Genomic DNA, 17418 nt, shown 5'->3' with positions numbered 1-17418 from the left:
AGGAGTCCCCTTCCTCCTGTCTAGTGTGACAGATAAATGACACTCTCTAAGGAGCCTCTTAAAGGCTTGATTCCCCACCTTATCTTCCCTATTCTCCGAGGAGCTCTCTCCATGAAGAACAAAGTTGCGGGGTGGGGCAGTGAGGTCCTGAAACTAGAAGGTCTTTTGAACTTTTGAGAGGTCCCTGCAGTCCCAGAACCCCAGGAAGATGCTGACCCCTTGACCTAGGATGAAACACTGCCAACTTCAAGCCAGGAGGGAGGGAAGCAGAAAACTCCCAAATCAGGACTACGAATCACTTCTTTAAAAATTTTTTAAAATATATTTTATTTTTAGTTGACACGGTAATTATACATATTTATGGGGTACAGTATGACTTTTTTTTTTAGTGGTCCTGGGGCTTGAACCCAGGGGTGCTCTACCTCTGGCTACATCCAATACTCCACTTACCCTCGTCCAATCATTATACATTGTACACATGTATTGAAATGTCTCACTGGCCAAGCATGGTGGCTTATGGCTATAATCCCAGTGACTCAGGAGACTGAGGCCGGAGGATTGCAAGTTCAATTCAGCCTCAGCAATTTAGGGAGACTTTATCTCAAAATTGAAAAAGGACTGGGGATGTAGTTTGATGATAAAGCACTCCTGGGTTCAAACCCCAATACTGGAAAAAAAGGGGAGAATCAAACATTCAATTGTAAATACATATTAAAATATCAAGTCATTGAACTAAACAACACAAATGGCATGAGGCTTGTGATACAAAGTCAAACAAGCAAGATGCCATGACAGAATTCTTGACACTTGTGAGTGGTTACTGGCACTACGTATTATTAGCAATAGCTATATATACAATGTAAAATATGGAAAATAAAATATGAGGCTTCAATACAGTGGAAAATATGGAAAATGACTTCATCCCAGTGACTTCTCCTGCCCCTCTCGGCAGCCGAACTGTCGTGGGAGGCCTGGGAGGCCATTCCCACTCTCTCTCTCCTGCCAATCTGTAGCCACAGGCAGGCAGCCCCACATTCCTGCTTTTCCGTCCTTTCTGGGCGTGGGTAACTTCTGCTCGAAGTTGAGATCTTCTGGGGAAGGAACTAAGCTCTGTAGTCTGCCTCCTCCACAGCCATGCTAGCTGACCTCAACTGGGCCCCTGGCAATCAAAATTTCAACTCTTGCTGACTAACTGCCATTCTCCACAGCTGCTGCCCCTCCTCCACCCGGCTCCCCTAAGAGGCCTCTCCACAACCTCCAATTTTACTATAAAGATCGAGGTTGCATCGGAAGAATGACTTCAACCTTACTTCTCCCCTTTCTCAAAGTAACTCCATAGCTTCATCCTCTGGTCTCTGAGAAAGCAGGGTCTCCGATGTGCTGGAAAACCATGGAATACCGTGCAACCTTTAGAAGCGACAGCTGTAGAGTCTGAAAAAAAAAAAGTCAATCAGAACATTTGTTTTTTTGTTTTGTTTTGTTTTGTCTTGTGGTATTGGAGATTGAACTCTGGGGCACTTTACCACTAAGCCACATCCCCAGCCCATGCACTTTTTAATTTTTAAAAATTTTTTTTGAGACAGGGTCTTACTAAATTGCTGAGGGCTTCAATAAGTTGCTAAGGCTGACCTTGAATTTGTGATCCTCCAGTCTCAGTCTCTGGAGTCGCTGGGATTACAGGCACACACCACCATGCCCAATCATAAGCTTTTTTTTGGTGGTGGGGGGGGCTGTGATCAGAGATTGAATCCAGGAGTGCTCTTTTTATATTTTATTTTGAGGCAGGGTCTTGCTAAATTGCTGAGACTGGCTTTGAACTTGCGATCCTCTTGCCTCAGCCTCCCAAACCACTGGGATATCAGGAGTGGGCTACCACACCCAGATCATAAGCTTTTTAGAAATATTTTTAAGTGTACAGTTCATGGCTTTACATACTATGGTGTGTGCAACTGCTACCACTATTTTGAAAAACACTACTATAAACATTTGTGGGCAAGTTTTGTGTGACCTTGTCCTCAATTCTCCTGGTAGATGGCTTTACATCTTTCCAGCATTTCTCTATGCAAGTACAAATATATAAACACATACACTTAGTTCTCCACCTTCTTTGCACAAAAAGTAGGATGTTATGCACACCTGTTGGCACCTTTTTTCTTTCTTTTGTGTGTGTGTTGGGGGGAGGGGGAGGGTGCCAGTGTTCAAACCCAGGATCTCGTGCCTGTTAAGCACCTGCTCTACCACTAAGCTATGCCAACAGTTGCTCCTCTTTTCATTTAAAACAGCCCCTTTCCTCCTTCTCTCCCTCCCTCCCTCCCTTCCTCCCTGCCATCTCTTATTACAAATTAACAAGGGAGGAGGCTTGAATAATCCATATGGTAGTAGATTAAATGGGAGATATCAGTATGAATTCCTTTTTAACTTAGTATAGATACAAATGATTACATTAAAAAATATTTATAATCTAGGTGTGGTGGTGAGTACCTGTAATCCTGGTTCTGAGGAGACTGAGGCAGGAGGATGACAAGTTCCAGTCCAACCTAGGTGACTTAGAAAGGTCTTGTCTCAACAATAAAATTTTAAAAGGGCTGGGGGTATAACACAGTGGCGGAACACTAGCATACCGGGTTCAATCCCCAGCACTCCCCATGCAAATGTGTAGATCTGAGTATACACATAGGTTCATATACCCGCACATACTTCCTTAGTCTGTCTGCTCAGAGGGACTAAAAGCAACTGTACTCCAGTAGCGACAAGCACATCTAATGTCCAGTAACTGGTTTCTAACACCATTCTCCAACAAACAGGGGAAATGGGCATGAGATCTGCAGAAATTCTATACAATCTTCACAATTTTTCTGTGAATCTCAAACTGTTCTAAAACAGTTTATTTTAAAAAGCAATTAGGGGCTGGGGAGATAGCTCAGTCGGTAGAGTTCTTGCCTTGTAAGCACAAGGCCCTGGGTTCGATCCCCAGCACCCCCCCAAAAAAAAAAAAGCAATTAAAGTGTGTACCTTGGGGGTTGGGGAGATAGCTCAGTTGGTAGAGTGCTTGCCTTGTAAGCACAAGGCCCTGGGTTCGATTCCCAGCACCCAAAAAAAAAAAAAAAAAAAAGTGTGTACCTTGGGGAATATTTCTATTAGGATGTAGAGAGCTTCCTTCTTATTTTTTATTTTATTTCACTGTTTTGCAGTGTGGGAGATCAAAACCCAGGGCCCAACACCTGCTGGGCAAGCACTCTGTCACCAAGATACATCCCAGCACCTCTTTATTTTTATAGCTCTGCTGCATTCCACTGTATAGAAGCCTCATCATTTATTTAGCAGTTCTTATGCTATTATAAACAATGAATTACAATATAGATAACATTAAACATATGCCATTTTAACCCACTGCAAATATTTCTATAGGACCAACTCCAAAAAGTGGAATTTTTTTTTGCTAAAGAGTACATACATCAGTAATTCTAATAAATATTAAATTCTTCATAAGGACAGTACCAATTTGTACTCTCACCAGCAGGATGAGACCGCCTATATCCCACAGCCTCATAAACACGTGTGGTCAAATTTTTACATATTTCCAATCTGATAGAAGAAAAATGGTATCTCAGAATAGCTGTAACTGGCATTTCTCTAATTGTGGGTAAAACTAAGCAACATTCATATTTTGCTTTGGCTTGCAGTTTGTTTTCCATGAACTGCCTCTTTTTATTCTTTGCCCATTTTCATTGTGGGCTTTTTTGGCTTTCCTTATTAAACTCTATGAGCCACTTCTATTTTAGGAAGATTAGACCTTCGTCTGCCATAGGAATTGCAATGTTTTCCTTTGTCATTGATCTAGCTAGATTTTTAATGTCTGCCACATGGACTCTGTCCCTTCATTCCAGAATTGCTCTCTCCAAGCCACCTGTCCCCTCTCAGAGCCACATCCCAAAGACCCTCTAGGTCTATATCTTCCTGGGGACATTTGACCTCTTGGTGACATTTGATTCTAGACTAAAAACTCTCCTCCTGTTCTTCTGATTACATAGAAAATACAGAAAAGCTCACAAAAGAAAACCAAAACACCTTTAATTCCACCTCCCACTTCCTCTGCTTTGTCAACCTCTTGTGTGGGTGTCACAGTGTGTATTTATTTACACAAGACATTTCTTAAGCTTGCTCAGGCCCTCTGGGAGTCTACAGCTGCATCTTCCTGCCTCCTGGATTGCTCCTGGGGCTTGTTCTGCCTCCCAAAGCAGGTCCTGGCCCGCTCATCCTGCAGCAGTCCCCCTGTCCCTCCTGGATCCTTCTCTGACAGACACCAAACTCCAGATCTGGTGGGGCTTCAGAATCACCTTGTTGGGAACCTGAGTTCATCCCCCTCCCGCAAAGGATCCTGGTTTCCCTGTTTCTATTAGAACCACCCACCAGGAGGGAAGTCCAAAGTTCGCCCCGGCATTGATTCTGGCCCAGGCCTTGGGCCCACTTAGCCATTTCCTGAGATGGGCCCTCCCTGGCCTCCTGCTTTGCTCAGGCTCTTCCTTACCTGGACTGTCTCCTCTGTGGCATGGGAGGGAGGCTGCAGCTTACATCCTACCTGCCCGCCTCCTCCTCCCCAGGGAACCTGCTCCTTTCCTCCAGGAGACCTCTCATAAGCCCTCCTCCCTCCCTGGCCACTCCTCCTTCCTGCCCCAGCTCCGTAGCTGTGTTCTCCCGGAAGTCTGCTCCAACCTTCCTCAACCCCAGGCCCCTCGCTGCCCTGTTCCTTAAGTGCATGGCATTACCCCTCTGCCCCCAGAGTGGCCTCTTGTATTGCAACTCCCGTTTCCTCCTCTGTCGCCCCTATTGACCACACATTGAGAGCAGGACTGTCTTTTCATTGAAAGGGGCACTTCATTGACATTTGTATTTCAAGAGCCTGCACCCAGTGAATGCTGAATGAATCACTGAGGAAAGGTTGGGCCTATGGAGCGTCGCATCCTGTCTCCAGCAGGACTAAGGCTGAAACTGGAACTGGAACTGGAACAGGAACCTGCCCCAGTCTAATGCACAACCCCCTTCTACCACTGCTGCCTTCCTACAACTCTCTTCTGTCACAGAGGCCCACTCAGAACCTCAGTTTACTCTTCTGTCAGAGACGAGTACTCAGGGAAAGGAAGAGAACTCGGGAGAGTTATAAGGACCAAGTGCATCATATACTTGTAAATGTTAACCTCATGAAGGAATATGAGGTATTGGGTATATTATAAAGACAGTGCTGTTGTTCACTACATGTTTGTAAAGTGCTTGTTTTCTATAATGGTTACTCTCCTAACATTTAACCCGGGTTCAATCCCTAACACCACAAAAAATAAACAAAAAGGGCTGAGGATGTGGCTCAGTGGTTAAGAGCTCCTGGGTTCAATTCTTGGTACCAAAAAAAAAAAAAAACAAAAACAAAAAAACCCCAAAATCTAACCAAACCTGCCACACAACCACCCCGCTCAGCATGATTATAACAGTGATATCTGTGGTACATTACACAAAAGTGGTAATTCTAAGAATGGAGAAACGTTCAAAATGTAGCTCTATGCTCATATTTTCTGTTCTTGAACATTCATATTATTAGATTCAAGTGAAACAGATACTCATCAGTTGAACTAAACAGAAGTCTCATGATGGCTGTTGTCACGATTGTCATGCACTTACTCTCAGTGGTTTGAAAAAATGCACTTTCCCCAAGCCCACTACTCCAGGTTCCTGTCACTCTTAGGATGAGGTTTTATTCTTTGCTCTCAGATTTTCAGATTTTTTACTTTTTCCCTCAGTACTGGGGATTGAACCCAGGGCCTCGTGCCTGCTAGACAAGCGCTTTACCCTGAGCTACATCCCTGGTCCTTTTTAAAAATTTATTTTGAGACAGGGTCTCACTAAGTCACCCAGAAAGCCTCAAACTAGTGAGCTTCCAGCCTCAGCCTCCTCAGTCACGGGGATTACAGGGTGCACCACTATGCCCAGCTTGTATTTTCAGAATTTTGTCACCAAAAAAGAGATGGGATGAGGTGGGAGAGAAGAAACTAGACTGAGTAGCAGTCTCCATTGGCCCCCGGGAGGCAAGAGAAGATCAACAAGGGGAGGTTGAGTCATTCTGGGTAATGGTTTGGGGAGCGGTTTGTGCTCCCCGGGATTGCCATGGGGGTGGCACAGCAAGGTCACCCTTATCCAGGCAGGTTCCCCTGGCCTCCCTCCTGTGTCCATCCTATTCCCACTTTCTGATGCTGCTCACCTCTGGTAGGCTCCCACATTCCTGGCCCACAGATAGACACACACACACCACACACACACACCACATACACACACACACACATACCACACACACCACATACACACACACACACACACCACACACACACACACACCACACACATACATACACACCACACACCACACACACACACACCACACACACACCACACACGCACACACACCACACATACACACACACCACACACACAGCACACGCATACACCACACACACACCACACATACACACACACACTACACATACACACACACACCACACACACCACACACACACAACACACGCATACACCACACACACACCACACGCGCGCATGCACACACACACACACCACACGCGCGCACACACACACCACACACACACACACCACACACACACCACACACCACACACACACCACACACACACACACCACACACACACGCACACCACACACACACGCACACCACACACATACCACACACACACACACACACACACACACACCACCTCCTGCTTGCAGAGGCCAGAGGAGAGAGGGAGGGCAGAAAGGGACTGGCTCTGGACACCCAAGGTAAGACAGGAGGGAGGAGGATGCTCAGGGACAACTGAAGTCAGCGGGCCTCTACCCAGTACCACACCTCCTACCTGCCAGGCCTCACTGCCTTTTTTGTGGGGCAGAGCTGAAACTTCTGGGAAGCCTAAGAAGGAAAGGGAGGGAGAAAGTGGAAGATAAGCTTGCATTTCCAGGTTGGCCAGATATTGCCAAATCGCCCTCTGAATGACCGTGCCATCTAACTCTCCCTCCAGTGCTCCCTGAGGTCTGCCTCCCAGGGCTGCACAGTGAGAGTTGTTCTGGGCATAGTGTGCGTTTCCCCATTGGCTGGTGTAGGTGAGCAGTGTCCTGGTTCCTCTTCAGGAAACGACCTCCTCTGATCTTTTTTAATAGGATTCGTTTTTTGTTTTTGTTTTTTGTCCTTTTCCTATTGATTATAAAAGATTTTTGCTTATAATCGATACTAAATCTGGTTTGTTTGTTTTTTGTTTTTTGTTTTTTGTTTTTTGTTTTGTACCAGGGATTGAATCCAGGGCCATTTAACCACTGAGTCACATCCCCAGCCCTTTTTTGTGTTTTATTTTGAGAAAGGGTCTCTCTGAGTTGCTTAGGGGAAATTGCTGAGGCTGGTTTAAAACTGGGGATCCTCCTGCCTCGGTCTCCTAAGTCGCTGGGATTACAGGCCCGTACCACTGCACCTGGTGATGCTAAATCTTTTTTGGTTATGTGTATTGTACATTTCTCCTCTCAGCCTGTGGGGGGTTGTCATTTCACTTTGTAGTGTGAACCGAGGGCCTAGTACATGCAAGGCAAACACTCTACCAACTGAGCTATGTCCTCAGCCCTTGTATAGTGTCTTTTTTAGTCATTGAAAGTTTCTGATCTACTATTGAAATAGGTGACGCATATACATGGGTGTTCATTAGACTAGTCCAATAGCTATGAAAATTACTATAACAAGCTGGTCGCCATAGCACATACCTGTAATCCCAGGGGCTCGCGAGGCTGAGGCAGGAGGACTGCAAATTCAAGGCCAGCCTCAGCAGCTTAGCCAGGCCCTAAGCAACTCAGTGAGACCCTGTCTCTAAATAAAATACAAAAAAGGGCTGGGGATGGGGCTCAGTGGTTAAATGCCCCTGGGTTCAATCCCTGGTACCAAAAAAAGCAAAAACAAAAAAATTACCATAACAAAAAATTTATAAAAATCTATAAAGTGGACAATTCTGTGCTATTCCAAATTCCTAAAAATCTGTTCCTATTTTTTATGTTTTACTTGTCACATTCAAATCTCTAATGCCACCAGAAATTTTGGAGTTAGTTGATGTGCCAAAGGGTCAAACCTTATCTCCCCTACCCCCGTGTGTGCCCGAGAGTCCTTGCCCCACATCTGACCACACATGTCCCTTCTTCACTCACCAGCAAGTCCCCCTCTGCCTCACACGTTCTTAGGCCTGTTTCTGATCCTTCTGTTCCTTAACCTGGTGTCTATTCTTGCCACCTTCCGCACCTTTTATTTCCCGTGAGGCAAATAATTTGTTACAATGTGTCCAAATTGGCACCCTCAGGGCCAGGTCTCTCTATTTCTTCTTTGGTATTGACCTGGCTATTCTTAGCCCTTACTTCTTCCATATAAATTTTATGATCAGCTTACACAGATCCAGAAAGAAAAGAAAACACAAAACACAGTTGGCCCTTGATTGAAGTCACACTGAATTTCTAGATAACTTGGGGGAAAACAAACATCTTCACTTTGTTTATCACATGATACTTTCCTCACCATCATTCTGACACATCCACCCATGTATTTAAGTTTTCCTTTTGCAACCCTCTATAAAAATGTGTTTGCTTTCTCCACTAGGGTCTTGCTCAATCTTTCTTAGATTTTTTTCCTGGGGCCTGTGGTTTCTGCTGCTCTCCCTCCCCATATGGAATTTGCTAGGCATGTCCTTCCTTCCCTTCTCCCTACCCCTCATTCACCACCTTCTCTCCCACTGTCCTGGGAGCAGCTGTCTTGCTCCAACAGCTGACTATTTCTTGTAAGGCATTGCCAGAGGGTGTAGGGCTTGCACCTCACCCTTGGGTCCTGCCAGCTGAGTCTGGGGAGAGTGACAACTGTTTCCGTGGGGACAATGGGCTTCTTTCTATACGGACTCCACTCCTGAGCCACCTCCCTTCCTCTGGTCAAGGCAACTGTTCCCACGAATAGAGAAAGGCCCCACCTGTCAGCTCTAGTTAACTCTGGGCAGCATCTACTTCCCTGACTCCTTTTTTTTTAATTTTAAAAACATTTTTTAGATGTTGATAGACCTTTATTTTATTCATTTATTTATATGTGGTGCTGAGGATCGAACCCAGTGCCTCACGCACACCAGGCAAGCACTCTACCACTGAGCCACAACCCCAGCCCCTTCCCTGACTCCTTTTACTCATGTCTTATGAGCATGTCCAGTGTGGGTCCTGCTGCCTGGAATTACTTGGTGGGTGTGGAGGAACCACAGTCTGTTCTCTCAGTTGTTGGAGTCAGGCCTCAGATGGCTACCGTAGCCCCACGTGGGTAGATGGTTTCAAATCTATTGTCTGAAGCAGAAAGGTGCTGTGCTAAGTGGTGGAGCCAAGCTACCAGTTCCTGGGTGAGTACTCTGCCTACACCTGGCCACTCAGTTTCCTGCACAAAGCTTTCCACACCTACTTCTTGGCAACAGTTCCCCTGGATCTCCCGGGCCTAATGAGGCATCCCTGGGAGAAATGAGGCCTCCCTGACTCCTAGAGGCACTCCTTATTTGGGGGTCGCACTGTCCTCGACCTCCCACAAATGGGAAGGACTCCAGGCCAGTGCTGAAGCTGGGCCAAGGCCTCACAGATCTCCATCAATCCTTCAAGTGTTAACTGAGCCCCAGCCTCTGGTCCAAGTGGCTGCTCCTGAGCTTCCAAGAAGCAGCCCATTCAGCTGGCCTCAGACATAGGAGTGTACTGGGAGGTAAAAACCAGAAAGATGGAAGGAAATGAATGTTTATTGAACACCTTCTAAGGACCAAACTCTGAGTTTTGTATTCTCCCCACCTCTTAATAACTAAGTATTATAATTTGTATTTTTGGGAGGAGGACCACCATATAGGACAGTTCCAGAGAGTGACTCTTACCTCCGCTGTGCACTGTACAGCCTGTCAGGCATTCAGGGCAGCCCTAGAGAGGGTCCCAGAGCCAGCATGTGAATCCAGAGCTAAGTGACCAACGTAGAAACACTTGCAACTGATTTCACAGGTTGGTACTCAGATACATTTCTTTTTAATGACAATTTAGTGCTCTGGAACTCCCAGGTAGGAACACGCAGGCAGGGGTGGGATGAACAGGGAGCCCAGTGCTCCTGGTTCTGGTGAGAAGCCATGAGTTTTCACCACCCCATCCCCACTTTACCTGTGTGCTATCACCCTGCCTACTCTTGGGGGCATTGGGCCTCTTTGTTACTGCCACAGTACCTTGTACAAGCCTGGCATGCAGTAGGTACTCAATGTTTGTTGTCAATATGAGTGGCCCATTTAACTGATGCTCGTGTATAAGGGTGGTAGGTGTCTCCATTATGCTTCTGAATGGCCCTGAGGACCTGAGGAATGGACCAGGGAAGTGGACTTTTCAGTGGTCACTTAGAATCTAGCTCAAAGATCTCATTTCACAGGTTGAAACCCAGACACTGTATCTTTTTGGTGGTACTAGGAATTGAACCCAGGAGTACCCTATCATTGAAATATATTCCCAGTCCTATTTTATTTTAAGGCAGGGTCTCACTAAATTGCCCAGATTGGCCTTGAACTTGCAATCCTCCTGCTTCAGCCTCCCAAGTTGCTGGGGTTGCAGGCATGTGCCACTGTGCCCAGCTCTCAGACACTTGTATTTTTAATTGACCTCAAGGAAACAGAAGGTCTGGTCGATTTCCTCAAAGTTGTCTACCCACCCCCCAGCAGAGCCTGGGAGACAGAGGTCAGGAAAGTGCAGGCCCATTACACAATGCTAAACCAGGAACTAGAAGAAACTGCTCCCTGGCAACTCTGTTGACAGCCAGGATGGTTATCTTTCCAGGAAATTCTTAGTACAGCCCTTAGTTCCCTGTCTTAGGAGAATGATCTGGGGCAGGCCAAGAGGAGAGGAGTGGGGTTAATCCATGTGAGAATGGGAGGAGATGGACACAGGCCGGGGTGGGGGATAGTAGCTAAGCTTAGACTTGTTCCTTGAACCAGCTCCTGCCTCTACTCCTTCACTGCCCCTGCTGCAGTTCCTCATTGTTACCAGAGACAATAGCCTATTTCCTTTACCTGTTTTGCCCGCTCAGGGCCCTGGAATTCCTCACTGGTTACAAGAGGCAGTGTCATAGGGCAGAGTATCTGGCCCAGACCCAGGGCCTAAAGATCCCACAGCTATGAAAACTGAGACCCGGAAGACAGTATGGTTTGGCCCAACTCACATCAATCACAGATCTGAGCAGTGTTCAGTGGGGCCTCCTGGGTTCCTCAGAGGGAGCCATCAGGCCTGCCTTTCTTCCCCTTTGACTTTGTGTGTTCTTCCTGTTCCCCAAGGGCTCTCTCTAGCTATTTGTGTAGCTCACGGGCTCCCGCACATTCTGGGAGTGTGTTTGGGTTGACAGAGCTCGTGACCTTAGTAGCAAGGCTCTGGGGCTAACAGGACCAGTGTTGGATCCCCACACAGAACTTCATTTATTTATTCTTACAACAAATGTTAACTGCCAAACAATGGAGACCCAGCAGCAGACAAAAGAGACAAGAAATAGACAAGTCTCTACTCTTCTGGAACTCACGTTCTGGTGTGGGAGGCAGATAATGAACAAGATAAGGAAGCAAAATATCTAGCATGTCAGTCAGTGATCTGCTGCGGAGACAGAGAAAGATGAGGGGAGATGGGGACAGAAGGAGGGGGTGGAATGTATATTTAAATAGGATGGTTGGGTAACACTTAGGCAAAGACTTGATGGGGATGAAATGGGGAGCCCTGTCCATACCTGGATGAAGAGCTTTGCAGAATCTGGCACCATGGTGCATACCTGTAATCCCAGAGGCTCAGGAGGCTGAGGATGATCACGAGTTCAAAGCCAGCCTCAGCAACCCAGCAAGGCTCTCAGCAACTCAGTAAGACCCTGTCTCTAAATAAAATACAAAATAGGGCTGGGGATGAGGTTCAGAGGTTAAGAACCCCTGAGTTCAATCACCGGTGCCAAAAAAAAAAAAAAACCTTGTTGGCAGAAGCAATAGTAGGTGCTGTTGAGGCTCAGTATACACCCTCAAAATATGACTGTAAAAGACCGCAAAATATGATTCTTTGGCATATTGATTATTTTTAAAAAACTGCAGGCACAGAAGTATCTTTGAAAACTTGCCCTTTTATAAGGAAAACTTATATCTATAAAGAAATTTGTGTCAGTAAAAGGGTGTGTGTCAGGGAGAGAGCTGCGCATGACAACTTTTATCCCTGCCCCTAGAGGCTTCCATCCACACAACAAGGAAGTCTCTATTCATCACCCTCTTCCTCCCCTACCCCTCCCTTAATTTTTCTCCATCATACCCCAGAAATTCCAAGCCCCGGTTTGTCTGAAGCTCAGGATGGTACAGAAGTCTCCATCATCTGGCTGCTTCATAGGGTCTTATATTATTATGGGACTCCATGCAGACATTGGTGATTACGATATTTTTTCTCCTGTTAGTCTGTCTTATGTCAATTTAATTTGTAGACCAGCCAAACCTAGAAGTACAGAAGGAAGCATTGGTTATCCTTCTCTACATTTTGGCAACCACAAATGGACCTTAGTGATGGACTGCACACTCTAGGACTAAAGCAGAAACAGGATTTTGGGAACCCTGACGGAAAGCTAGTTGAAGGTAAGATTCTTACCACATCAGGTCCCCACATCTCTGTCTGCAAAGTGAGAGTGGTAAGAGTTTCCTTGTCTATCCTCCTTTCTAAATTTAGAAAACATTTGTGTTATAACTACCTCTTATATAGAGACTTTGGTCTGTGTGTGTGTGTGTGTGTGTGTGTGTGTGTTTGTGGTGCTGGGGATAGAACCCAGGGCCTCCAGCATGCTAGGCAAGCACTCTTCCACAGAGCCACACCTCTAGTCCTGTGTTTTTTGTTTTTTATTTTTTTGGTACCAGGTTTTGAACCCAGGGGCACCTAACCACTGAGCCTCATCTCCAGGCCTTTTTTGTATTTTATTTAGAGACAGGGCCTCACTAAATTGCTGAGGCTGACTTTGAACTCTCTATCCTCCTGCCTCAGCCTCCCAAGTCTCTGGGATTAGGAGCATGTGCCACCCCACCCAGCCTTGTGTGTTTTTTATGTGAGCTATTGTTTTCTGATCCCTTCCCTCTAGAGAAGGCCAGTGTCTCCATCTTTTGCATCCTTTGTCATAAGAAGGATGACATCATAGATTAAAGTTCTCTTTGTTTTATATCCTGATAGTTTGACTTTGTAACCAGTGAGAATGATCTTTCTGGATTTCTCTGGTTAGGGGGTGCTGATATCGGCTTGCATCAGGCAGTTAGTCTAATAGATTGGGAGAATGATCCATGAAGTGACAAGTAGCCTTCTCTTTATCTGACTATACCAGCTCTCAGGAGAGTTTATCTTAATAAGAGGCCCCAGTCCCTTAGTGGCAAATGTCATCTCAAAATTCATTGCTAAGTTAGTGCTAGAAAAGACTCAGCTACTTGGGTGTCATAGGTTAGCAGGTTTGTGACCAGACACTCTGTTGGATACTGGAGATACCAGTTCACAAATATTATTCTTAACTGCCTGTGCCATGAAGCTCTTTTTGACTTAGTCTGTCTCTGGGAGTGAATTTTTTCATATAAGAAGACTTCAACTTCAGGAACATCAGTCACCTCTATAGTAAAGATTTATTTTAAGCCTAGAAAGTTATCTCCAAGTCTTTGCATGAAAGGTTTACTGGTTTGCATCACTCCTTGAATAAATAAATGGGTTACATTTGGGAAAAAAATATTGAAACTCTCATGCTAAACAACTGACTTATTGATACCCATGGGAAGATCAAATTGACAGAAGATGCAAAATAATACAAAGGCTAGCCTTACAGACATCCTTAACGAGATTAAAAAAACAAAACTAACAAAAATACAAAAAACCCACAGAAAAAAAGTTAGAACAAAAGTTGAAATCCAAATCCACCATAAATTCCCCTTCTCCAACCTCTTATATTTGCCCTCAACTCCCTGTCCCTCAACCTCCGGAAAACTTCTTAGATCTCTGGACGCCCCCAAAGCTCTCCTCCTCAAAATCTGGTCCCATCTTTTCAGTGCGTTCCTTTGGCTCCCATTTCCTCAGCTCCACCAAGAAAGTCCCTTAAATCCCCAGCTGCCTGTTTTAACTTCCTGTTTTCCTAAGGGATTACAGAGTACTCTGGCATCATCTCCAGGCCTGAGACATCTAGGTTAAATCGGCAGGAGAAACTAAAGGACATTCCTGCTGCCAGGGCCCTTTAAGTTCCTCCTGCTGTGTGTGCTCTCTTATTGCTCCACAAACACAGCACCTCACTGCACTGTGAGGTCCCTGTGAGCAGGCTCTATGAGCCCATTCCCCTTCCCGTTCCAGCCTTCAGTCACTTGAACTTTAAGAGACTCAGGAATTCCCCCAAAACTGATGTCTAATAATAGGCAATTATGCCCCCAAATTCTTTCTCGAAGAAAACTCAATCCTTCTTCTGATGTCTAATAATAGGCAATTATGCCCCCAAATTCTTTCTCGAAGAAAACTCAATCCTTCTTCTGGTCTATTTTGTTGTTTGTTTGTTTGTTTGCAGTGCTGGGGATTGAACCTAGGGTCTTGTGCACTCAAGATAAGTACTCTACCAACCGAGTTATAACCCCAGCCTCTCTTCTGTGCCTTTGAAATGGAAAATTTCTACTCTGTTTTATCTTAGAGCCATCCCTTAGGACAAGCAGACTTTAGGGGGATGTGAAGAGAGTTGACCGGGGGCAGGGGGGCGGGGAGGTAGGGGTAAGTCAAAGACATTTATGAGAAGCAGTTTGTGTGAGTTTTGGACTTAGTACACCCATTTGGTCCCTATCCTCCCATGGAAAGATAATGTTTTTCCACTTGTCTTATTTTTTTGTCAGAACATAGTTTACAGAAATGGAGGTTGTAGCCATCCCCAGCTAGTGTCCTACTACCTGTTGCCAATTCTCAGGGGACTCTCTTTGGCAGTGGCTCTGAATCTTGAAAGGGCTGCATCTTTTTGGAGATGACTTACAAATCTGTGATCAAGTCATAAAAAACTAATCAGTTTTAAGTGAAAAAAGGTTTATCAGGTCTTCGATTGGTCCCTTGACTGGTAAAGAGATAGGTGGAAATGGAAAGGGGAGAAAATTATTTAGAAATTGGGCAAATGCAAACCTTAAATATTTTCCACAAATAGTAAAAAGCTTTAGCCATTGAGCAGGTAATCTTAACTTGTTGCATTTGCCAGATGCAAAGTTTAGATCAGGTTATTCTTTTATAAACTAGTGAGTTTTGTATTACTGTACATGCCATGTGGCTAAAGGTTTAAAATAAAAACTATGATGTGCATGTCTGTATGTATATATATGTCTTAAATGCATGTGTGTGATATATGGGATATTTCTCATGTGTTGCCAAAATTAATTGTAAAAAAGCACATACATAAATTAAGCATCCTCTTGGATATATAGATGTTCACCTAACGCTTTTTTTTGGGGGGGGGTATGGGGATTGAATGCAGTGTGCTTAACCACTGCACCACATCCCCAGCCCTTTTTTATATTTTATTTAGAGACAGGGTCTCACTGAGTTGCTTAGGCTGCTTTGGGATTATAGGTATGGGCCACCAAGCCTGGTTTTTGTTTCTTTTGTAGACATGATCTCAAGGTGTTGCTCAGTCTGGTTAGTCTCTAACTCCTGGGCTCAAGTGATCCTCACACCTCTTCCCCCAAGTAGCTGGAATTATAAATGTGCATTACTGTCCTAGCTACTGGCTCAATGCTTTTTAAATTCACACACTTGGATAATCTGTGGCAAACAAGTATAGTTGGCTTTGTAAAAATGGATATGCTCCCAAAGTTGTCAGCATTAATATAATGCAGACACACAACTTTTATTCCACTAGGTTTACTAGTCAAATAATTTCTTGTCTTTTTTTGGTGCTGGGAATAAAGGCTTCCCTTGAGCTGGTCAAATGCCCTATGGCAAAGTTGCACCCCAGCTCCCAAATTTTTTACCTTAACTAGATATTTACAATCACAAAACTGAGTTAAAACTAAGAAACAGGCCAGATGTGGTGGTGCACACTCATAATCCTAGTTGCTTGGGAGACTGAGGCAGGAGGATTCCAAGTTCAAGGCCAGTTTCAGCAACTTAGACTTGATTTCAAAATAAAAAAATAAAAAGGGCTGGGTGTTTGGCTCAGTGGTAGAGCATCCCTGGTTCAATTCCCAGTGTGTGTGTGGGAGTCCCGGGAGTGACAAGGTTTCCTTGAAGCATTGGTGTGCTCTTTTGCTTTTTTCTTTCTTTCTTTTTATTATTATGTTAATTGTTATGGGGTACAGTGTGATAATTACATACATATGTACAATGTGTACGGATTCAATCAGGATAGTTAATGTTTCCATCTCCTTATCATTATTTTGTATTTGGAACTCTGGCTGGTCTGCTTTTGATAAAAGGTTGTGAAAGTAATCTCTTAAATAATCTGCCTAGGGGGAGTAATTCTATTTTATCAAAATAATTTCCTGTGTTTCATATGATCTTCATTAGTTTTTTTTATTACTTAATAAAACTGAGGAACTGGAGGTGTATCTCGGTGGTGGACTTTTTGCCTAGCATGTTTGAAGCCCTGAGTTCTATCCTCAGTGGGCCACACAAAAACAAAAACCCAAAATACTGAATGTTTTCAATTTTAAAAGTTTTCTATGATCACGTGACTTTCTATGTTTGTCTTTCACTCTGGTATTATTTCACAATGATCTATGATCCTATTTAATCGAATGTTCTAAAATTTTTTTCTTTTTTTTTAAGTACTAGGGATTGAAACCAGGGCTGCTTAGCCACTGAATCACACCCCCAGCCCTTTTTATATTTTATTTTATTTTGAGACAGTCTCATGAGTTGCTTAGGGCCTTGCTTAGTTGCTGAGGTTGACTTTGAACTTGCAATCTTCCTGCCTTAGCCTCTCAAGCTGTTAGGATTATAGGCCTGTGCCACCATACCTGGCTCTAAACCTTTTGATAGTGTCCAAAATCAAATTTTAAACTGTCTTTTTATTTTTAACCTCAAACTAACTTTGAGATTTTCCAAATGGGCCCTTGGAATGTCTCAAAATAATTCGTTCTCCTTAAAAAAACAGAGATGTTAAACTAATAAGGCTTTTTTTTTTAAAGCTCTTGTTTGTACTAAGCATAATGCTCTCCCACTGAGCTACACCCCCAGCCTTAATTAGGCTAATCTGATATTTAAATTATGTGGAGAGCATTATCAAATAAGTGATGCTAAGCCTTCTATAGATTATATGCATAGATAAATGTTATTAATGTAAGTATGAAAGAAGTTGTGTGAAACTCCTAGAA

The sequence above is a fragment of the Sciurus carolinensis genome, chromosome 7 (assembly GCF_902686445.1).
Source record: "Sciurus carolinensis chromosome 7, mSciCar1.2, whole genome shotgun sequence".
NCBI lineage: Eukaryota > Metazoa > Chordata > Mammalia > Rodentia > Sciuridae > Sciurus > Sciurus carolinensis.
The sequence above is the reverse complement of the archived record's forward strand: the minus strand, read 5'-3'. Positions refer to the sequence as shown.